The sequence below is a fragment of the Narcine bancroftii genome, chromosome 7, assembly GCF_036971445.1.
Source record: "Narcine bancroftii isolate sNarBan1 chromosome 7, sNarBan1.hap1, whole genome shotgun sequence".
In the NCBI taxonomy this organism is placed as follows: Eukaryota; Metazoa; Chordata; class Chondrichthyes; order Torpediniformes; family Narcinidae; genus Narcine; species Narcine bancroftii.
Window position 1 is genome coordinate 4,673,457 of NC_091475.1, and position 24,745 is coordinate 4,698,201.

The following is a 24,745-nucleotide window of genomic DNA, read 5'->3' on the forward strand; positions in this document are numbered from 1 at the left end:
AAAAAGCAGCATCTTCACAGAGGATTGCCAGAGGAAGTAGAAGAGAGGGTAAAATTGTGGCATTTATTTAGGTGCATGGAGAGGAAAAAATTTAGAGCAGTGGTTTTCAAACTTTTTTCCACTTGTATACCACTTTAAGTAATCCCTGAACCATGTGATTAGTAGGGGATTACTTAAGGTGGTTTGTGAGTGGAAAGAAAAGTTTGAAAACCACTGGTTTAGAGGGATACTGGCCCAACACAGGCAAATGGGACTAGCTTAAGTAAACAACTTGGTTGGCATGGACAGGTTTAGCTGAAAACTGACTGATTCACAGACTTGAATCTTTGTATCAATTATTAATTTAGAACTTCAGTGGGCATCTTTTTATGTCCATATATCCCAGAGCATTTCTCCACTGACTATTTAAACAGTCTGTTGTGACCAGAAAAATTAATGGAAAATGAGCCACATTTCTAAGCATTCTCATGCTCCAAAGTTCTTTCTTGTTGTGAAATGAAAAACACAAAAAAACTTCCACTTTTGACCTAAGCAGTGGTCTTTTTAGCATCTAAACGCCTATTATGAAAATATTGCAAACCCTCAAATTCCAACGCATTGCATCTTTACAAAAATATCATAGGTTTATGTCCTTTTAATTGAATATTTAAGAATCTATTAAATTTTCTAATGGAAAAGCAGTCAGTATTATTTTCCAGACATGCCTTGCTAAAAGCAAAACAAATAAAACAAGCTTCGAGATTTATAAAAATGATAAAATTACTGATCAACCTTCAAACTAAGAAAACATTGAAGCATGTTAAATAATTTCTCTAAATTGAATCTAAATCTGTGTGAATATACAGAACAGGAAAATATGTAAAGTCATGAAAAAAATAGCATTTTCTTCCATACAGCCTGATATGCACATATCAACAAGTTCAGACAAACAACTTTGAAATCTTGGGCATCACAAAGTAAAAAGCTTCTGAGAAGACTGATCCAGCTGGCCAGGAAGCTCTGGAAGGTTGACATAATGGTGGCCTGTAGCCTTGCCTGCTTATTGCACCTTCTTGACAAGTGAGGAGATGTTGTATGTCCATGATAGGTCACTGGTTAAGTGAAGCCCAAAGAACTTGGTGCTCTCCATGGCATTCATTGATGTGTAGTGGAGGATGGTGGCTCCTGGTCCTCCTGAAGTCCACGGTCATCTCCTTTGTGTTGTCCACGTTGAGACTACGGTTGTTGTTCTCGCACATATCAGATTTTCCATCGCTTCTCTGTCGTGCATCTCATCGTTGTTGCTGGAGGGAAACTACAGTTGTGTCACCTGCAAACCCTGATGACACTGTTGGAGCTGGATCTGGCGATGCAGTCATGGATCTGTAGCGTAAACAGGAGTGGGCTGAGCACAAGGCCCTGAGGTGATCCATTGCTAAGTGTGATGCTGGTCAATGTCCCTAAGTACTTCCTGAAAGCATTATGGGATAATGAAGAAAGTTGCCAGTTGGGTCATGGGAAACAACTCTCAATGAGCGTTAAAAGTAAACATTATTACTCCTACACACATATTAATTTTTGGGAGGCAGTTCGCCAAAATATTTCCAAACATCAATTCAGGCATTGTTAGAACAAAACAATGATTTCTGAACTCCAACTTTTCTCTTCCCCCCCGCCCCCCCCATACCCCCACCATGTCCCAAGTCAGACTTTGTACTTTTTAAACCCTCAGGAGTTTGCAAATTGCAATGAATCCAAGTCCAGGAAAGCGATTTTAAAAAATTCTTTACATAGCACCTAATTTTAATGAGGTCCTAATTATTTTAGACTGGTCTAAACACCTTTGCTTGGAGTGGTCAGTAATGGTTTTAAAAAAAAAAGTGGTCTGTCATCGTGGCATTGTCACTCAGTTCATGATTCAAAATTCTTTTATTGTCATATAATAAAAAGTGCAGTTAGTCTGTCGTAAGCAGAAATTGCCTGAAGTGCCTCTTAAAGTCGGAGAAAGAGAAGCAAAAGAGAGTTACTGAGTGGCCATAAATTAATTTCCATCGCTGCCTCAGCCACATAGACCAGTCCAAACCATCACCAGCCTGAGCTCCAGATCTGAATCTCTGACATAATCAGGAAACCTTTGGTGCCCTCCTCACCCTCTCTCACCTTGGTTCCAATACTCCATCAGCCAGTCCGTCTCTAGCAGGTCCACCACTTGGTGTGAATCCCTAGACTGCACTTGCTGGCAGTCCACGAAGGTTCCCAGCTTCGAGTCACCAACAGCCTGCCTTCTGCGTTCCATGTATTCAAAGGCTCAGTGACCTAATGTTCTTACGTTTATGTTCTTCTAACTCTTGCAACTAAACTTGAAATTAATTCTTCTAGTGTCCGAGTACATGACTGCATGCATCCCAAGAGGACCGATTTGGCAAGGGAAGGAATGCAAAAGAGAAAAAAATACCATTTCATTCAGGGATGATGCATACACAACATTGGCAGCTAGAAATGGCTGCTTTATTAAGTACTGTGTCAAAGAAAAATAATAGGAAAAAATTTGCGATTAAAGACAAAACAAACCCATTAGGATCATATCTCAATTTTTTAAACAATCATTTTAACCTCAGAATCAGAATTTGGTGTCATGAATAAGTCATGAAATTCAGTGTTTGCTGCAGCGTCCTATTATAACCAATTTACAACATTATTATAAAATAAATAAAAACAACAGTGCATGAAAAGTAAGGCAGTGTCTTTGGTTCATTATTCATTCTCGCACATTTGATTAAAAATGTCACTTAAAACTACTTCTACATAAGTTTTAGGACAAAATAACATCCACTTGATAAACTGATGCATTGTTTGTCATGTGTCATGAAATACTGGAAGCAGCTTTGTTCAATTTGATATCCAGGCAATAAAGTACAAAATTAGTGCAGAGAATAGAGAAAAGTATTGTTGTAAAATACAGGGCGAAGGCATTGCCTTTTGCCAGTGCGAGATCTACTCAAGAGTTTGTTAACATTCGGAACAAGTGTTCTTTATTGTGGAGGTTTATGCTCTCAAGTACAAGCATCTTCTGTCTGGCAGAATGGGAAAGAACAGAGTATGACTAAAAACATGGCAATTTAAAAGAAACAATGACAACACCAATGTTCATTCTACACATCAAAACATTAATCTTTTTATGCAGATACAAATATCGATCTAAAAAATCCGGAAGAGCAAATTTTCTCTAAAACTGCTATTTGTACTCCAAATTCTGTACATCAATAACAAAAGATAAATTCTAATCCTTAATAATCCCATTCTGTTGGGGGGGGGGTTTGCAACTATGCAAATTGAAAATCTGACCATGATGAATGTCTTATGCTATTTTCCAAGGATACAGCCTTATTTTCTTGTGTCATTAAAGCAAATTTCCCAATCTCTGTCAACATTGTTTCTTGCGACCAAGTTATTCATTGAAGATGAAACTGCCTTTTGTTTCCAGTCATGTAATCCATTATTTTTCTGCTACAAAGTAGATTTCCACCACTCTAAGAATGTGTATTATTCATCTAGTGGTTGGTGCTGTTCTTTTTCTTAGTAATTGACTATAATACCAGAATCACTGACAAAATTTTAAGTCCTGTACCTATATTCAGATTTTCTTGTGTGAAAGTTAAAATATCATGTGCATTCTTTATTGCTGCTTATTTTCATTGGTGCAGGAGGACATCCAGGTCTTTTCAACATGATTAATCTTTTGTTGTTCATAAAATAATCCGTATTCCTGTTATTGCCACCAAAATAGACCACCTCAAATATTTCCATATCGTTCTACACTCCCTCAACCTTTTCAAACTACATCGAAACTTCCCTAGGTCCTCCTAGTTGCAAACTCTTGCACCCAATTTTCTCCAAATCATTATGAACAGCTGGGTCCCAGCACTGCTCACAATAATTACACCACTCGCTGTAATCAGAAAAGGACCTATTTATTCCTACTCTGTTTTATCGTGGGCCCTACCAATTCTCCATCCGCATCAGTATCTTACCACCAATCCCATGTATTTTCATTTTCTATGCTAAACCTCAGATGCCATGTGCAGTATAAATGCACCAAATCCATTCATCCTCCTTCACCCAATCTGATGATTACAAGCTCAAAATTAAATCCAGTAAGTATGTCAAAATGCTCCACAGGGCCCTACTACAACAGTTCTGATGCTGACGGCCCTGTACAGGCTTTAAACAGCCTGTTAGAGGAGCTGACTTTATTTTTTTAAAAGTCCTGTAACCATGGAGGTCCGTGCCCAAGATGGGGGTGGGGGGGGGTCGCCTGTGGTGAGCAGCAGGATTATAGACTCTGGGGAAGCAGCAGACCAGCACAGGGCATCTGGAACTGGGAGAACATTCCCCCCCCCCCCCCCCACCACACTGAGGAGGAGAAGCCTCGGAGACAACCCCATGGGAAAGATGACGACAGTAGTGGACCAGCGAGCAGCTCAATGGCTGTGTGCTGCTGGAGACTGGCTCAAGGGAACCAGGAATCGAAACTGGGATTTGAGAGGGTGCTGAGGGCAAGAAGAAGCTCAGGCAGTGAAGAGTCCTGATCCTATCAGAGATTTGGATCTGGAGCGTGGGTGGCCAATGGCTTGAGTGGCTGCAGAAGCACTGGAGGCGAATTCTCAAACATTCAGTGTCTCTGAAGGAACACTCTTTTGCTTCTCTTACTGATAGCAGTGCCAAGCAATGCTAATGGCGATTCTTTCTTTGCCTTGGCAGGCAAAAGTTGAAATATATCATGTACATTACATGGCAATAAAAGGAATCTTGAATAAATCGATGTGATTCGTCTAATTGTATCGCTCTTTTCCAGGTACTCTTTTTTTTAAATTTTTTTTTAATCATGTATTCTTGCCTTTCCCCCACCCCCCCCACTGTTAAAGTTAGGCCAGCAAGTCCTTGTTACTCTCTATACATTTTTTTTATATTTTAGAATAGCAGTTAATGGAGCTTAATGCCAATTAGAAGGACTGTTAAAGAGTGCAAAGAATGTTGGAAAATGGCCACCAACGCATTCACCATTTCTAAAGCCACTTCCATTAAATATCTGGGGTGCACCAGTCCATAATCCATTCAGTTTCCATTATACTATTCCCTATTAATTCTGATTTTATTTAATTCCTCCTCTCACTGGACACCATTCTGTCGATATCTCTGAGCTATTGTATCCTTTGTGGAGGCAAAACGATGCAAGTTAAAGAATTAAGATTTAAAAAAAACACATTCATGAGGGCAGTGCTTTGGACAAAGATTTCAGTCTCACTTCCTTTCCCTTCTGTGGCCTCCGTTGCTCTTGTATCATTAGTATAGCCTTTCAACATGTGTAGACACATTTATCTCTTCACCACAATCATGATGAAGGCAGCACAGCAGAGTCAACACATTCGGTGTTTCCTGTTTGCCAATAGACCTATATTGTTCTAAGATTTAACTTGTTCACAAATAAAGTAGTAAACTGGGGAAAATAATGCAAAACCGAGCCATGTTAACTATTTCCACCATCCTTCAAGCTATAATATACTGCTACAAAATATTAATGTGGTAGACTCCATAATGGTTTATAAAATGTGGTTCAAAATATTTTTTTTCTCTTTTTAATGTTGTATTCTAAACATCTTGCAATCGAACAATACTAACTAGCATATACTCCCAATTATTTCACTAGTTTATTATCGTGGTTTTGTCGCAATAATTTTATTTTTCTTTCTTTACATGTGTACTACACTAATTTTACAGAAACATTGCAACAAAAGCAATGTTAGAAAATATTGTGAAATAGATGGTTATTGATTTTGCATTCAATAGTAGTTTAGTTGCATCTCTTTCTACTGTAAATTTATGAATACAATCGCAGACACAGCCTTTGGAAGGAAAATGCAAAACTTCAAAGATAACTAATGATGTGTCTAATATGAGCAAGGTTAGCACAACACCAGCAATCGGGACTTGGATTCGAATCCCGTGCTGCCTGTAATAAGTTTGTACATTCTCCTCGTGTCTGTGTGGGTTTTCCCTGGGGGCTCCAATTTCTTCCCACCATTTGAAATGTACCAGGGGTGTAGGTTAATTGGGTGTAAATTGGGCAGCATGGACTCATGGGCCGAAATGGCCTGTTACTGTGCTGTATGTCTAAATTTTTAAAAAATATCAAATACTAAGCTCTTTTAGTGTTTGGCTTGTTCACTCATTGCAAAAAGAGATGGCCAGTAAAACTCTTATCTGTCACTCTCCAGAAATTAGATATTACTTGCACTGTACACAATCCTTTATCCGGATCTCTAAAATCCGGAAAGCACCAAAAACTGGTATTTTTTTTCCCTGATGCTGGCACAACGGGGGAGGGGGGAGGAGAGACAGAGAGAAGTGCAACTAGGTTGGGTGGGGAAGGGGGAGAGAAATGGTGGCGCGATGCGGGCGGCGGGGGGGGGGGTGAGAGATGGCAGTGCGACTCGGGGGAGAGACGCCAGGGCGACTGGAAGGGGGTGGAAACGGCAGCAGGTGGGCTTAAATCTGGGGCAGCCGGCTTTTGTTCTGAAATCTGGGAAAAAAAAATCCAAAATTCAGAACACACTGCCCCCCCCAAGGGTTCCGGATAAAGGATTGTGTACCTGTATTACCAAACACATTTTTTAAAAAAAGTTACAGAATAAATGAAATTAGAGGAGGAAGCAGGAAATGAAGCCCCAGTGAGTTCGTCAAGTTTATTGACATCTGATTGCACGAGTACAGTCCCACAAAACAGGTTCTCCAGTCCTGTGTAAAAAGCACAATCAAACATAATGCACATACACACAAACAATACGTATGCAGGACAAGTATTCATGTATACAGATACATAAATAAATATTGCTTCATGAATATGGTGAGTGTGAGCAGTTCCTTTGGTTGTTCACCATTCTTACTGTCCGAGGGAAGAAGCTGTTCCTCAACCTGGTGGTGCTGGCTCTGATCCCCCTGTCTCTCTTTCCCAATGAGAAAGATGATGTGTGCGAGGTGGAAGGGGTCCTCAATTATTTTGTGCGCTCTCTTCTGACAATGATCCCGGTAAAACATGTCAATGGGAGGGAGGGGTGTGTGTGGAGGATCCTCTCTGCCACTCTTATGGTCAGCTGGATTGACGTCCGATCCAATGCTCCACAGCAAGCATACCCCACTGTGAGGCAGCCAGCCTATGGAAAGTTGAAATAATGGTGGCCGGTCGCCTTGCCCGCTTCAGTCTTCTTAGGAAGTGCAGTCACTATTGGCCTTCTTGACAAGTGAGGAAATGTTGTGTGTCCACGATAGGTCACTAGCTAAGTGAACTCCAAGGATCATGGTGGTTGGTGAAAAGGACGGCATGACATAGAACCAGACGAGTTTCAGCCTATGAAAATTTCAGCTCTGCTCACAAATAATGCAATGAAAATGGTGGCCCTGCTGCAGCTGCTGTGTAATGGCAGTGCTGTCTCTGGCGTGGACCTACAGAGAGCAGAGTTACAGTGCTCCCATGGGGTCTAACTGCCCAGTTTCCCCCCCCCCCCCCCCCCCCACCCCAATCTGGGAAGGAGAAGCAGAGGAGACAACCCATGGGGTGACCACTGCAGTGAGCAGTTCTGTGGCTGAGGAGCACACAGGCAGCAAGCAGGCTATTGGTGATACTAAGAGGAAACCCACACAGTCTGTGAGCTGTTAAAGACTGCGGTCAAGGGACTCCTACCAGCTAATGGATTGCCTTGAGACTGGCTGAAAGATTACTAGGTATCGAAACTGGGATGCAAGTGGGTGCCAGGGGATCAGAAGGGTTGCTAATTGTGTCAGAGATTCAGATCTAAAGCTCTGGTTGCCGATGGTTTGGACTGGACTCTGTGGCAAATCCACAGACACTCGGTGACTTCATGGGGAAGGTGGGTGGTGAAGAAACACTCTTTCGCTTCTATTTCTACAACTATAAGAGGCACTTCAGGCAATTTCTGCCAAGGGTGAATCTGTCTGCCTTGCAGCAGATAAAAGATAATTTTGTGTAATAAATCCAACTCCAGGCACACACCCAATATACACAACACTGAATTTATGTCCAGTGATAACAAGTATCTAGTGCACTAACAAGTGAGTCAGTTGCCAAACCATCGGGATTTACAAACAAATCTGATTGCAAATTAACAGAGATTTATTGCACACGAGAAGGAGCTCGGGTGTAAATTCAAAATGATCTGGAGCATCCTAATGGTCAAATGTGAGCATATTGTAATTTGTTTAAAGTGGGTTGTAGGTGAAAGCGTTTCTTGATGTGAGTATGCACATGAGCTTCAGCAAAGGGCAGAATCAGTTGGTGTGAAATAAATTAATTGCTAGATTTACTTAATGGCCCAGCTAGAATACGGCCAAAACAAATGCCATGGCACTTCTCTTAGGTTTTAATAGAAGAACCAAACTGGAAAGGTTGGAATCGTTATGATAGTCCAAAATACAATTTGTATACCTGCAGAATCAACTCCAGATCTCCGTGGGGCTGCTACAGCGATCGGGACCAGGGTTCAAATTCTGTGCTGACTATAAGGAGTTCGTACGTTCTCCGTGTCTTTGTGGGTTTCCTCTGTTGGGGGGGTGGGGGTGGGTGGAGAGGTGGTGGTGTCGGGTTTCCTCCCACTGTTCAAAATGTACCAGGCGTTGTAAGTTAATTGGAGCAGCACAGGCTCAAGGGCCAAAGTGGCCTGTTACCGTGCTTCATGTCTAAATTTAAAAAAATTTACTTTGAAAATAACTAAAGGATTTCTCTCAGATCTCCTTCCTTTCTCAAATTTACTTGCTGGTCCCATGCCAATGTAATCAATCAGCGAATAAATAAGAATTCTCATTATTGAAATTGTGAAATTAAATCATGTGCATACTCACATAAAGAATTAATGTTTTCCCAAAAACATTTGTTTTATTCTCAATTCATTCCCTTTACCAAAATGTCCCCTCGAATTTAATCAAATGTTAAAACTTTTGCATCCAAAAGCCAAAGATTCAAACTATGTATTCTACATTACCCCAATGAAGCAAGTTTATATCACCACCACACAATTCATTTTGAATGTTATTTTTCCCTTTCTTTAGCTCATGCGCTTGCTTAGCTTTTTGAGCACACTGTTTTTCTCATACTTCTCTTCCTTTTCAACACAAAACTCATCAAAAATGTCATCCCCACTCGTTCTTGCATAAATCCAAAACAAGTATTACAAGTGATAGAAATCTGAAATAAACAGAATACTAAAAATACAAAAAAAACTGAACGTAGAAACTCACGTGAATAGGGTGGTGAAGAAGGCTTTTAGTATGCTGGCCTTTATCAATCATTGCATGGAATATAGGAGTTGGGAGGTGATGTTGAGATTGTATAAGACGTTGGTGCGGCCTAATTTGGAGTTCTGTGTGCAGTTCTGGTCGCCTAATTATAGGAAGGATATAAACAGTGGAGAGAGTGCAGAGAAGGTTTACCAGAATGTTACCTGGGTTTAAGCATCTAGAATACAGGGAGAGATTGGGCAGATTAGGTCTTTAGGGGCAGAGGTTTAGAGGTAACATGAGGGGGAACTTCTTTACTCAGAGAGTGGTAGCCGTGTGGAATGAGCTTCCGGGAGAAATAGTGGCGGCGGAGTCAATTGTATTATTTAAGAAAAGGTTGGACAGGTATATGGATGAGAAGAAGATGGAGGGTTATGGGCATTGTGCAGGGAGGTGGGACTAGAAAGGGGTGTTTGGTTCGGTGCGGACTAGAAAGGCCTAATGGCCTGTTTCCGTGCTGTAATTGTTATGTTATGTTATAACTTCAGCCCTCCACAGGTTTACTCCTTTCTATCTTTGTAACTACTACCAATCGATGCCCCATATACATTCCACAACTACAAAATTACTTCAACCTTGCCTCCATCTATAAATAGCTATCCTCATTATTGGGCAGATCATTCAATCATTTTCCATTTTAAATACTGATATTGATGTTTTCTGGTTTGTAAATAAATAAGCACATCAATTGCTGGATAAATTCATTAATGAACATCTCCTATCCATTATATTAAAAGATGTTAACCTTTTTCTGCCTGTTAAGCATCAGGAAATGAAATAAAAGGCATGCATTCAAAAGACCAGTCTGTGGTTTGGAAACAGGATGTTACCCAGGCAGTGAAAAACACAGAAGGTAAGGATGCTGCTGGAAGTATTCAAAGTATGTTCTAAATACTTAAACATTTGTCTGCATGGCCATCCAGCGAAAAATCCTTCCACTGCATGTCTGGCATTAAAGGTCGTGCTGTTGCACTCCTGACAAACGTGTTTATTTGTTACCAAATACCATTCAGTGAAAAGGTTCTTCACTGAACATACCAATAGGATTGCAATTAAAACGTCAATTAGCACAAAGGTCAGGAATTCTCTGCCCAAGGAAGCTATAGAGGCTTCTCATTAAATATATTTAAAACACAAAAAAAGATAGATTTTTGCTTAGTACAGTAGATGAAGAGTTATAGTAAATGAAGCTAAGTCCACGGTCAGATCAGCTATGATCTTGTTGAATGGTGGTAAAAAGTCAGAAATGCTAAAGGAACTCAGCCAGTCTCAGGGAGGTAAAGATATATTACCAACATTTTGGGCCTGAGCCTTTCTTCAAAGAACAGGATGGCATCAAAATAAAGACTGGCCAGGGAGGAGTCTAGACCAACAAAAGGTGTTAAATTGCATGAGATAAGAGGGGAGGTCAAAATTGATTTTGTCTTTGTGGAAGGAGACATACAGAAGGACAGTGGTGACAAGGGGCAGAGGGTTTAAAAATGGAAACCAGAGAAGTCAATGTTAATGCCATCCAGTTGGAGGATCTGTGCATTTTTACTACAATAACAGCATCTGCAGACTTTCGTGTTTCACCTCACTTTGTTGAATGGTAGAGCAGGCTCAATATGCCAGATAGTCTGCTCCTGCTTCTTGTGTTCACTCAGGAGCCTGATGGATGCAGAGAAGAAACTGTTGGCACACACTTTTCACAGCCTTCTCCCTAATGGGAGAAGAGAGTGTGTATGGGTACGATGGGTCCTTCAGTACATTGGCTGCCTTTCCTGGGCAGTGTGTGGAGGGGAGTGAAATTGAATATACAATTTGCAGGTACATTTCAAACCTGAATATATGCAATTTTCATTTATACTCAGAGAGGCTACTGAATTCAAATCAACATCTGACATGTGTGGGCCTTTTAAAAGCTAACTCGTTAGAGTGCAAGACAATTATATTCCTGTGAGGATGAAAGACAAGGGTTAGAAACCATGGATGACAAGAGATTTTGAGTTTAGTGAAAAAGTAAATAGAAAAATAAGTGCAATGTTTAGGAAACTGAAATCAGATAAGACCCCAGAGGAATACAAAGGAAGCAGAAAAGAATTTAAACGAGGAATTAGGAAGGCGAAAGTGAGCCAGTAAATTTTCTTGGTAGGTAAGATTAAAGAATCCCATGGCATTACCAACCAACCAATTTTCCCCTGCAACCGCTGCAACCGTGTCTGCCTGTCCCTCATCGGACTTGTCAGCCACCAACGAGCCTGCAGCTGACGTGGACATTGACCCCCTCCATAAATCTTCATCCGCGAAGCCAAGCCAAAGAAGAAGGAGCAGAAGGGTACCAGGAAAAATGGTATGTCCACTCAATGGAGAGAATGAGGGGATTTGAGTGGCATCAAAGTGGTTAAGGTTCTTAATGAGTATTTTGTATTGGTATCACCAAGGAGAAGAACAGGGACAATTGGGAGATTAGGTAAATTGATGTTTTATTAAGGCGGCATTAATAATGAGAGTTTGGATAGGCTGAAGCATTTCTCTCTTGAAGATAGGAGTCTAAGGGAGGCCTTTAGGGAAAATAGGCAAGATTAATAGTTACCACCTTTCTCCCCCAGAGTAGAGGAATTTAAAAGTAGATTTAAACAGTAAATTTAAAGCAAGAGCCAAAGAACTTTTTTAAAAGAAGCAACTTCTTCTCACAGAGGGTGGTGGGTACATGGAATGAGCTGTCAGAAGTAGAAAGTTAATTGTAACATTCAAAAAACTTATGAACAAATACATGGATAAGTCTACTCTAGAACATAGATTCTCAAGGTGGGGTGTATGCCCCACCTGTGGGCACAGGAATATTTTGGTGGGGTTTAGGAATATTTTTGGAAATAATTAAAAAGTTAGTTTGGAAAAAATCAACTTGTTATATTGGTGTGAAAGATGTGACTTGGCAACACACAATTGTAGTAGCTTCCAAGTAAAATCACTTTGTTCCTTTTATTTGCATAATTTTTTTGCTCTTCTGATGTTTCTCTGTTTTATTTTAACTTTTGTTATCCTTGGTTAACATTATATTTATACTATTTTCTGACCGGTCTTATTATCATCCATTCCAAATTATCTCATTGTTGAGATAATTTGGAATTCTTGTTGTCAGTCATGTCTCTGACCATACCCCTTTACTTTTTCAGTTCAATATTGAGTGAGAGAGGACTGCCTAAAGAAATCTCTTGGTGCCTGCCACATTGACCACCGCCAGTGGGCTGATCTCGCCTCTAACTGTGCATCTTGGTGCCTCACAGTTCGGCGGGCAGCAACCTCCTTTGAAAAAGACCGCAGAGGCCACCTCACTGACAAAAGACAAAGGAGGAAAAACCCAACACCCAACCCCAACCAACCAATTTTCCCTTGCAACCGCTGCAACCGTGTCTGCCTGTCCCGCATCGGACTTGTCAGCCACAAACGAGCCTGCAGCTGATGTGGACATTACCCCTCCATAAATCTTCGTCCACGAAGCCAAGCCAAAGAAAAAAAAGTGTATTGATGGGGGGGGGGGGCTGCCCCAAGCGCCAGCCTGAGGTGAGGGACGCCAAAATCGGAAAAAAAAATAGGGACCCTAGAAAGTAAAGCACGAGGCTAGTGCAGCTTTGATGCACTCTCTGTGGAGGGAAAAATGTCAGAAACAGCATTTTTTTCCCCCCCTTTTTTTAGGGTCATTATTCTTCCTTTGATTCGATCATTGCTTTTTATTACATTTTTAAATTCTAAGACATAATAAAATATTGATTATCTGTTTCGGGGAGCTCGCGCTATTGTATGTTCAAAATGAGCAGACCAAGTAAGCAAAAGGTTCATCAATATTTAGTGGAGTTCTTGAAATTTGGGTTTATATCTGCTGTACCTTTTTGCCTATTATGCTAACAGACTTAGACAAATGAATCAATGAAAGCAGGACAACTTGAAGCTCATTTGAGGGTAAAACATCCTAACCATGTCGATTCAAAACTGGAATATTTTAAATCACTAAAACAGAAATTTGAAAATAGATTTAAAAAAAACTTCATTATTCACTGCGCAAATTACTGCCCTGAATCGTACCCTTGAAGCTCACTGTGAAATTTCTCTGCTGATAGCAAAGCATGTAAAGAGGCACATGATTGGGGAGGAACTGATTAACCCGAAATATCATTGTTTCTCAAAACAGTTCTGCAAAAGAATGATAAAGATGTCCGAGCAATGCCATTGAGTAATAGGACTGTCTGCCACAGAATAGATGACATGAGTCCAGATGTTGAAAAACAGCTTATTGAGAAGTTGAAATCACAAAAATTTTCAATACAACTGGATGAATCTAGAGTACGGTTCAGTGAGGCTCCGTTATTGGCATACGTGAGAAATATTGATCAGGAAGAGTTTCAAGAAGAGATGTTTTGTGAATGATTAGAAACAACCTCTACTGCAGTTGATATCTACAGCAAGTGCAAAAATTATTTGGATGAAAATGAAATACCAAAAGGAAACATTGTATCTTATGTTGCAGATAGTGCACCAGCTATGATGGGTAAACAAAAAAAGATGTTTAAAATTAATGAAGGATGAAAATCCAAACATGTTGGTGGAGCGTTGTGTTATCCACCGAGAAAACTTAGTTGCCAAGAAAATTTCTGCTGTTCTACATTAGATACTGCATTATGTGATCGTGTATCAATGCCATCAAAACTAATGCCAAATGTGAGCATCTGTTTAAGCAGTTTTGTGTTGATTAAAAATGCAGAACATGTGAGATTATTGTTTCACACTGAAGTCAGGTGGTTGTTAAAGGGAAACTGCTTCAAAAGGTTGATGGAACTGTTTGATCTCCTCTGAGTTTTTGAAGGACAAACTTGAAATGAAGCTTTTGCTAACCACAGTTGGCAAAGCTTATGTGAGTTACTTGATGAAGATTTTTGAGAAACTAAGTACATTGAACAAGCAACTCCAAGTAGCAAATATGACGCTCGTTGATGCATAAACAAAAAAAAAATTTGATTCATGTCACTGCTAGAATTTCTAGAAGAAATTTCAGTCAATTCTATTGGTTGAATAAGTGTGAGGTAACTCTTCTTTGGCTTGGCTTCGCGGACGAAGATTTATGGAGGGGGTAAAAAGTCCACGTCAGCTGCAGGCTCGTTTGTGGCTCACAAGTCCGATGCGGGACAGGCAGACACGATTGCAGCGGTTGCAAGGGAAAATTGGTTGGTTGGGGTTGGGTGCTGGGTTTTTCCTCCTTTGCCTTTTGTCAGTGAGGTGGGCTCTGCGGTCTTCTTCAAAGGAGGTTGCTGCCCGCCAAACTGTGAGGCGCCAAGATGCACGGTTTGAGGCGTTATCAGCCCACTGGCGGTGGTCAATGTGGCAGGCACCAAGAGATTTCTTTAGGCAGTCCTTGTACCTTTTCTTTGGTGCACCTCTGTCACGGTGGCCAGTGGAGAGCTCGCCATATAATACGATCTTGGGAAGGCGATGGTCCTCCATTCTGGAGACGTGACCCATCCAGCGCAGCTGGATCTTCAGCAGCGTGGACTCGATGCTGTCGACCTCTGCCATCTCGAGTACTTCGACGTTAGGGGTGTAAGCGCTCCAATGGATGTTGAGGATGGAGCGGAGACAACGCTGGTGGAAGCGTTCTAGGAGCCGTAGGTGGTGCCGGTAGAGGACCCATGATTCGGAGCCGAACAGGAGTGTGGGTATGACAAAGGCTCTGTATACGCTTATCTTTGTGAGGTTTTTCAGTTGGTTGTTTTTCCAGACTCTTTTGTGTAGTCTTCCAAAGGCGCTATTTGCCTTGGCGAGTCTGTTGTCTATCTCATTGTCGATCCTTGCATCTGATGAAATGGTGCAGCCGAGATAGGTAAACTGGTTGACCGTTTTGAGTTTTGTGTGCCCGATGGAGATGTGGGGGGGCTGGTAGTCATGGTGGGGAGCTGGCTGATGGAGGACCTCAGTTTTCTTCAGGCTGACTTCCAGGCCAAACATTTTGGCAGTTTCCGCAAAGCAGGACGTCAAGCGCTGAAGAGCTGGCTCTGAATGGGCAACTAAAGCGGCATCATCTGCAAAGAGTAGTTCACGGACAAGTTTCTCTTTTGTCTTGGTGTGAGCTTGCAGGCGCCTCAGATTGAAGAGACTGCCATCCGTGCGGTACCGGATGTAAACAGCGTCTTCATTGTTGGGGTCTTTCATGGCTTGGTTCAGCATCATGCTGAAGAAGATTGAAAAGAGGGTTGGTGCGAGAACACAGCCTTGCTTCACGCCATTGTTAATGGAGAAGGGTTCAGAGAGCTCATTGCTGTATCTGACCCGACCTTGTTGGTTTTCGTGCAGTTGGATAATCATGTTGAGGAACTTTGGGGGACATCCGATGCGCTCTAGTATTTGCCAAAGCCCTTTCCTGCTCACGGTGTCGAAGGCTTTGGTGAGGTCAACAAAGGTGATGTCGAGTCCTTTGTTTTGTTCTCTGCACTTTTCTTGGAGCTGTCTGAGGGCAAAGACCATGTCAGTGGTTCCTCTGTTTGCGCGAAAGCCGCACTGTGATTCTGGGAGAATATTCTCGGCGACACTAGGTATTATTCTATTTAGTAGAATCCTAGCGAAGATTTTGCCTGCAATGGAGAGCAACGTGATTCCCCTGTAGTTTGAGCAGTCTGATTTCTCGCCTTTGTTTTTGTACAGGGTGATGATGGTGGCATCACGAAGATCCTGAGGCAGTTTACCTTGGTCCCAACAAAGCTTGAAAAACTCATGGAGTTTGGCATGCAGAGTTTTGCCGCCAGCCTTCCAGACTTCTGGGGGGATTCCATCCATACCTGCTGCTTTGCCACTTTTCAGTTGTTCGATTGCCTTATATGTCTCATCCAGGGTGGGAACCTCATCCAGCTCTAGCCTTAGGGGCTGTTGAGGGAGCTGGAGCAGGGCGGAATCTTGGACTGAGCGGTTGGCACTGAAAAGAGATTGGAAGTGTTCTGACCATCGGTTGAGGATGGAGATCTTGTCGCTGAGGAGGACTTTGCCGTCTGAGCTGCGCAGCGGGCTTTGGACTTGGGGTGAGGGGCCGTACACAGCCTTTAGAGCCTCGTAGAAACCCCTGAAGTCGCCAATGTCCGCGCTGAGCTGTGTTCGTTTGGCGAGGCTAATCCACCACTCATTTTGGATCTCCCGGAGTTTGCGCTGAAGATGGCTGCATGCGCGACGGAAGGCTTGTTTCTTCTCTGGACAGGACGGCTTTGTAAGGTGAGCCTGGTGGGCAGCTCGCTTCTTTGCCAGCAGCTCCTGGATTTCCTGGCTGTTTTCGTCAAACCAGTCCTTGTTTTTCCTGGAGGAGAAGCCCAGTACCTCTTCAGTGGATTGCAGTATGGTAGTCTTCAACTGATCCCAGAGGGTTTCAGGGGACGGGTCCGTGAGGCGGGTTGCAACGTCGAGCTTTGCTTTGAGGTTTGCCTGGAAGTTTCCTCTCGCTTCGTCTGACTGCAGGTTTCCAACATTGAACCTCTTTCTGGGGGCTTTATTGTTCCTGGGCTTTGGCTTGAAGTGAAGGTTGAGCTTGCAGCGAACCAGCCGGTGATCAGTGTGGCATTCCGCACTAGGCATGACCCTGGTGTGGAGCACATCTTGTTTGTCACTTTCTCGCACCAGGATGTAGTCCAGGATAATGCTGCTACAAATGTCATTGTTGACCATTTGAAAGCGTTGGTTACCAACTTCAATGATAGATTTTGTGCTTTAAAGGCAATGGATTTTCCCTTTTGGTTAACTCAGCCATTGCTGGAGAACTTATCTGAAGTTCAAGTGCAAAAGCAAGAGGAATTATCTGAGTTGCAACAAGATGAATATCTGAAAACTCTGATCAAAGTGAAAGGAACCATGATATGGCCGTCTAACAAGATCGAAAAGAAATACCCAAACTCGACTACTTTAGCAAGGGAACTATTGACACATTTTCCATCTCCTTATTTAGTAGAATGTGGCTTTAGTGTTGTTAATGATTTGCTACAAGCTAAGAGAACCTGACTGAAAATAAAGTGGAGATTTAAGGTTGCAACCAAAAAAAATTAGTCCCTCGAATCCAAAAAAAAAATCTGCAGTGAGCGTCAGGGGCAAGGTTCCCACTGAAGAGACGACAATTGTTGAATGTGTGTTTGAGATGGTTGACATATTGAAGTAGTAGTTGAATGTGAAATATATGTCCCAGTGTAATCCCAACCTTAATTGCATTGAAATATGCTTACAGTAAATGATTTAATTAAAACTTCTTTTGAATATATTTTTCTGCTAATGGTGGGGCATTTTTTTTTTAATTTAAGTGGGGCCTAGGGCAAAAAAAGGTTGAGAACCACTGCTTTGGAGGGATATGGGTCAAAGCCAGGCTAATGGGACTTGCTTGGTCAGTATGAACAAGTTGGGCCAAAGGGCCTGTGGAAATAAGGTTTTTAAGGAAATGAATGCTCCAAGTTTTGTGGCAGACGTTGACTGCAGGCCTCAAGCCACAAAAGTCTAATGGTGTAAATGATGCTCAGCTGGTCAAATTAATTCAGTCATTTTCTGCTAAATGAAGTGCTAAAAAGGTACTGTTCTTTAATTAACAAATCAGAAAGACAGAATGAAAACTACAAATGCAAATAAATATAGAAATAAACTTCTGTAAAATAAAAAAGTCAGGAACATACAAGCACTTTTAATCTTTTAGATGTCAACTAGCTTTTGTGCATTTCCAATATTTACTAACTTTTTTTTAATCTGGGGAAAAAGGGCACATATTGCAGGCTTTCAATTGCACAGCAGATTTTGCAAATTTCAGGCTATATCATAGGAAAAAATATTTACACTAGGATCCAGCGCAATAGGACTAATTGCATCCACTTCAATGCTACAAAACAAAATTAAGTTTTCAAAACAAAGGAATTTCACAATATTGGTAGGTTTGCAAAATTCTGCCAAATTCCAATCTTCAAGATTTGATGAAATAAATTATAGCAACACTTAAATTCAACACCTTGCCAGCTATCTGCAAGCTTCATGTATCACTGCTGCTGTGAAATAAATTACCCGTAATTGTGTTGAAGTTTTCTCTCACTCAAACTGAAAAATGTTCCAAAAACAAGTAGAAAACAGTTATTTATATTTGGTTGATGAGGCAGAGACAATGTCTTCAAAGTCCTAGGCGAATTCATGTTGTCTCTTTTTAAAGGCTTATTTTGTAGCATTTGGCACCTCTATAGTTTAGAAAGTTCTAGTTTTTTTTTTAAAGATCTTTCTGCAACTCTTCTAAAACCATACTCTGGTTTGACACTGAATGACCAAATTGGAACAGGAGGAAAATGTTGGTTATTTTGCCTGTTTTAAAACAAGCTTTCACAAATCCATACAATGTAGGAGTAGAATTACGCTGTTTGGTCCATTGAGTCTGGTCCAACATTCAAATCATTGCTGATGCATTCTTCCTTTCCACCCATTCGCCTGCCTTTTTATCAACCTCAATTTTAAATCAACCCAATGACTGGTCTTCACTGCTTTCTGTAGTAATGAATTCCACAGATTCACCACCCTTTTGTGGAATGAAAGAATTTTCACCTCATTAATGTTCTAAAGGGATGCCCTTTTATTCTAAGGTTGTGCCCCCTGATCTGGACTCTCCCACTACTGCAAACATCTTCTCCACATCCACTTAATCCAGCCCTTTCAATGTTCAATATGATTCAATGATATACGTCCTGATCCTGCTAAACTCCAATGAGTAGAGGCCAAGGCCATCATACACTCCTCTCATCCCTGGAAACACTTACAAATCTCCTCTGGATCCTCTGCAATGTCTGCAGATCCTTCCTTACAGGGTCCAAAACTGTTCACAATACTCAGAAATGTAGTCTCACCATAGACTTTGAAAGACTCCGTATAACATCTATGCTTTTATATTCTAGTCCTCTCAAAATGAATGCCAACATTGCTTACAACTAACTCCGCCTACAAGTTAACTTTTAGGGAACCCTGTGCTAAAACTCCAAGGTCCATTTGGACCTCTGGTTTCTGAATTTTCTCCCCATTTAGAAAATACTCTATTTCTTCTACCAAAGTGAATGACTACACTCTATTCCATCTGCAACTTCTTTCCAAGTCCCTCTACATCCTCCATCCATCTTCACATCAGCTATAAACTTTGCCACAAAGCAATCAACTCAGAACTTCAAATTATTTACATTGAGAAGAGGACATACTTTTAATTGACTATAATTCACAAATTATAGTAAATATATTATGTTAATAGTAAAAATACTATTTATATTAGTTCAGATTGTAATTCTGGTCAAAGATTCTGTCGTTTGTGATATTCTGGTCATTGTTGACCACACATCCGTAAATTAATGAAGCATAACCAGTAATTAGTTTTATCACCCATCAAGATAATTTCCTAAAAATTCTTTGATCTCTGATCTTTAGATTATTGGTGTCATAAAATAGCATCAGGTTTCTTGCTATGGCAATGGAGGCCAGCATCTTACATTTATTGGATTTGGACTGAAATTTTTAAAACACAAAGCACTGGACACAAAAAAAAATCAAAATTGAAGTAAATATGTTTTGGTATAAAACAATGACGAAGATTGCATATTTTCTTATTTATTTTAAATTACAGACTAATTTAATCATTACCACGGTGGAGCTGCTGTTAATGAGTAAATTTATATCTGACATTTGAGGGTCATTGGGGGGGAAAAAAATAAGTAAATTGGTCAGAAATCAGGACCAATGCATTAACCTGTGGAACAAAAAATAAGAATGGCAAAGTCAGATGATGAAAGATTTGTAAATCTAGTCAAAAAGAAAAAGGGAGCCCAAGTTTAGGAAGCTGAAATTGGAGGCGGCACTTGAGGAGTACAAAAGAAGCAGAAAGAAAGTTTAACAGAGAATCAGGAGGATTAAACAAAGCCATGGAATGTCCCAAGTGAGTTGGATTAGGGAGATCACAAGGCATTTTGTATACATGTTGAAATCAAGAAGGAAGATCACTCAAGGGCCAATGAGAGATTTTGTGCCTATAGACAGAAAATATGGAAATCGAGCTGAGAACAGCCGTCATTGTAACTCAAGATCCTGAGATCCTTGGAGGGGGCCAAAGTACCTGAGCTCTTCCAGGTATGGAAAGTACTAAATGAGAGTTTCTCATCAGTATTCACCAGGAAGGGTGTCAGGGGATAAGCAGTGAGAATGGAAATGGAGGATCTCCTGAAGAATATTAAAAATATCAAGTCTGATGACAAGGTTATTGAGAAAGATTATTGTTGGAGCATTGGCATAGAACATTATGTCTATCCCCTTCTAACCACAGGCAAGGTCTCAGAAGACTGGAGATTATCCAATGTTTTTCCTTCGTAGAGAATGGGAACAGGGATGTACCAGAAAATGAAGGGTCAGTGAACCTAATAGTAGTAGATAAACTTTTGAAGATTTTAAAATAAATTATTTACACACCTCCAGAAAAGCATGCAGTGACATTGGCGATAGTCAGCACAGCTTTATGCAAGGGAGGTCAAGGCTTGCAAGCTTGATTTTTATTTGAGGTGACAATGATGAGCAGAGGATGTCGTCTACACGAACTTTAATGAAGCTTTTGACAAGTTCCCATGTGCTAACAGGATATTAAGGGAAACTTCCTGGATTAGATTGGCTTGGCCACAGTACATAGAGGGTACTTCACAAGGATCAATGCTGGGATCTTTGTTGTCTTTGAGAAAATATCTGATGAAAATGTCAGTGGGCTGTTTAGTAATTATCAGAATTTATTGTCATGAACAAGTGTGGAATTCAGTGCAGCAGTATCATAGAGCAAACATTCATATTAGAACCATCTTACAACGTTACTATAAAAAAAATTAAAATAAAAAATAAAAAATGCATGAAAAGTAAGGCAATGTCTTGGGCTTTTTTGGTTCAATGATTATTCAGGAATCTTATGGCAATGGGGAAGAAGCTGTCCTTCTGCCCATTGAGTGCTTGTCTTTAGGCTCCTATACCTTTTTCCTGATGGTAACAGAGGGAAGAAGGCATGGCCTGGGTGGTGGGGGTCCTTGAGAATAGAAACTGCTTTTTTTTAATATAAAGACACTGCCTCATGTAGATGTCCTCGATGGAGTGAAGTCTGTGTCTATGAGGCTGCAGGCTGAATTAACAAAGCTCTGGAGTTTATTCTTGTCCTGAGAGTTGGCACCTCCATACCAGGCAGTAGGCGTTTACAAAATGGGGCTGATTGGGATCCATGCATCCTACCTGTATAGCAAGCCCCTGCAAACCCTTATACACTGGTCCCTAAATTGCTCTTACAGCGACCGGGCAATTTAAGGGTGCTACCGTTCCTTCGGTGACGTGGTGAATGACATACACACTCACCGCATTGCTGGAGGGCATGCAGGGAATCCTATTCCCTGTGTTGGCCTCCAAAAGGTAAGTGGCTGGGGGAGGATTGTAGAGACGAGGCTGACTGGCCTTTGGGGAAGCAGAGTGGGCCGTCGGGCGAGTGGAATTGGGGAAGAAGCAATGGCCATCCTTCTTACCCATAATCCACCATGCTGCTGGAACCACTCTGGTGTTCCAGGAGCGCGGGGGGATTATGAGTAAGGAAGACAGCCATTGCACGCAAGCGTTGACATTATTTTCTACCCGGGCAGCCATGATCGCTTACAAACTGACCAGCAGCAGCTACGTGGTGTGCGTATATGGGTAGACAATCCTCAGAGATGGTTTGCCTACCCGTGCAGTTTGTTAAGGATTATGGGGATAAGGCTGGAAAGGGGTACTGATGGTAGTGATCAGCCATGATCTATAAAATGGCGGTGCTGGCTCGACGGGCCGAAGGGCCTACTCCATCTCCTATTGTCTATTGTTAAATTCTATCCACCAATTGGCCTGTATTCAAGTAGATAACCTGCCAAATTGGCAGGTTAAACTACTGTTACAATCCAATTTGTAAACCCCTACTGATGCAACCAGCCAGAATGCTCTTCACGGTACACCAAATCTCCTCAGACACCTCAGCCGCTGGCAAGCCTTCTTTGTGATTGCATCCACATGTAGGCTTCAGGACACATCCTTGGTGAAGTTCTTGACCTTCTCCACTGCTGAGCCCTCGATGAGGACTGGGTCATGTTCCGCTGACTTCCTCCTGAAGGCCACAATCATCTCCTTGGTTTTGCTGACGTTGAGCACAATGTTGTTGTCGTTACACCATTTAACAAGCTGATCTCTCTCCCTCCTGTATGCTTCAATAGCTTGTCACTTATTGCAACAAGATAATCATAACTGAAAATGACCAGCTGTGAAACTTGATTGATTTACTCATTTTCTCTCAGCTACCACATCCCATAATGGTTTCCATTTATAAAAAATTAACAGGAAACTAATGACACCTTCCACAGAGTGCTGAGGTGAAGATATCACCTGTGAAAGTATATCCTCACATTTTTCCAAGTTTAGATGGTACAAGTAAAAGAAAAATTAATGTCTGGAGTTGTACATTAAAAAAAAATGCACATTTAACAATTTTGAGTCACATTCACATGGGAAGTGGAAATATGAAACACTGAATGGAAACAAGACTGAACTTCATCAAAGAGCTTGCGATTATGAGATGTACCTTTTTGATTCTTACTGGAAAATGAAAAACGTGTCAGCATGTGCTAGCTAGCCCACACAAATTTAAATGTATTATAAGTACAGATAAGATTACAGTACATTCTGATATTTTTAGGGAATCCCCAGATTGGGAACTCCTTCTTAAACTATTTTCAAAGTCACAAGTATACTCCCAGCCCCCCCTCCCCCCCCCCACCCCCAAATATCTATAGGACTTTATTTGAAGATTGCACCAGAGAGAGTTCTTCCAATAAGACAATTTTGCATTTTTTAAAGTTTGGGGAAAAAAAACTGCGTTCAAAATAAAATAGAGTCTGAGCTGTACAGCTCAGAAACTGGTCCTTGAATGTATCCTGAGAGTTCAAAAGAATGTGATGAAACATTGCAGTAAGACCCCATCTCATAATTTGCATTCTACTCTATGTAGAAAAAAAACCTTTCACACAGCACAATAAAAATCCCTGATGATGATAATAAACAAAGATTTATATTTTAAGAAAGAATGATCTTTCAGCAAATGTCATGCTGCCAATTATACTTTATACCCGCGTATACCTGCTATCAAAGTGAAGTCAGGATTTAAGAAAGATCACTCTTTCTTTCAATGGGCTAAATCACATAATATTTATTTTGGCTGCCTGCTTTTCTTTTGGTTCAAAGTAAATGGGAAATTGAATAGGTTCTTATTTTAGCATATTCAGATTTTAAAATTCTATTGCTCTTCCAAGATCTTGGTGTCTGAAAATCGTGCCTCAAATCAAAACGTAATTTGTTGGTTTTCAGAGAGCGAGCTTTTCTTGTTCCAGGACATCCACAACTGATTCCTTTTTATCAGCCACTCTGGTGTCTTGCTGATTAAACTTGCCCCCTTCAGGGTTCTCCAGATGATCACCTCTTTCTTTCAGGTCACCACAGAGTTCCTTTCTGTTTCTCCTATTTCAAGGGAAACACCAGAGAGCCAGTCCTATCCTTTGACCAGACCGTCTTCCAAAGCTTGCCAGCTTGTCCCTCTGGAACCAGTCTGTGTCTCTCCTCTCTCACTCCCTCCTCTCTGAGAGCAGAGCCTGTTTATTTCCTGCTCTCTGCCTGCAACAATCACATGACATTCCAGACAGTAAATGCTTTTTCAGACAGAGCTGCTACTGCCTGTTGTAACATTTGTTGCCTTCGGCAAACAACAGTCCATCAAAAAGCTCCTGCAAAAATTCTGTGTTTTTAAAGTGTTTGTGTGTGACCTGCTCTAACAAACCTTTCCCAATTTATCTCCCAAACAGCTCTCTATACTCTGTCACGATATACAAAAACTTCATTTTTAGGTTTTTGCTTTGTCATTCAGTGGCACCACGTCCATTTTCTTTGATTCCCACCATAAAATGCAGCCAAATTAGATGAGCATAGCCAGACGTTATGATCAACATGGCAAGGACAGTCAAAAGGGACAGTTTCTGTGCTGTACAACTCCAAGTTCCTGTCAAATATATTAGAATAAATAATAAAATACAAAATTCTCGTGAAGACAATACAGCAGAGAATTCTAAATCTCTCATATAATCTACCATCCCAGACATCAAATCTGTTGAACCTTCACTAATAATTTTCTCAGCCACTACTCTATCACAGAATCTCCATCAGCACCGGAGCACCATAGGGCTGCATTCTTAGTCGTCTGCTCTACTCACTATTCACCCATGAGTGTGTGGCTTGGTATGACAACACCCTCTACAAATTGGCTGATGTTAATATGGTAGTGGGTTGTATAAAAAAGGGTGATGAGTCAGCACAGATAACCGTTAACAGG

The 24,745-nt window shown here is 41.1% G+C and overlaps 1 protein-coding gene across 2 annotated transcripts in view; it reads left to right on the plus strand.

Moving 5' to 3' along the window:
• The window catches only part of cblb (Cbl proto-oncogene B, E3 ubiquitin protein ligase), a 126,390-nt gene that overhangs the window by 29,753 nt on the left and 71,892 nt on the right, over window positions 1-24,745 (plus strand). The window contains exon 1 of one of the 2 annotated variants that reach the window (XM_069888594.1): window positions 10,102-10,180. The exons of the other annotated variant lie outside the window; for it this stretch is intronic. The gene's annotated coding sequence lies outside the window, so the exon portion shown is untranslated. Of the gene's footprint in view, window positions 1-10,101; window positions 10,181-24,745 lie in introns of those variants that run through there. 2 annotated transcript variants of the gene reach the window in all.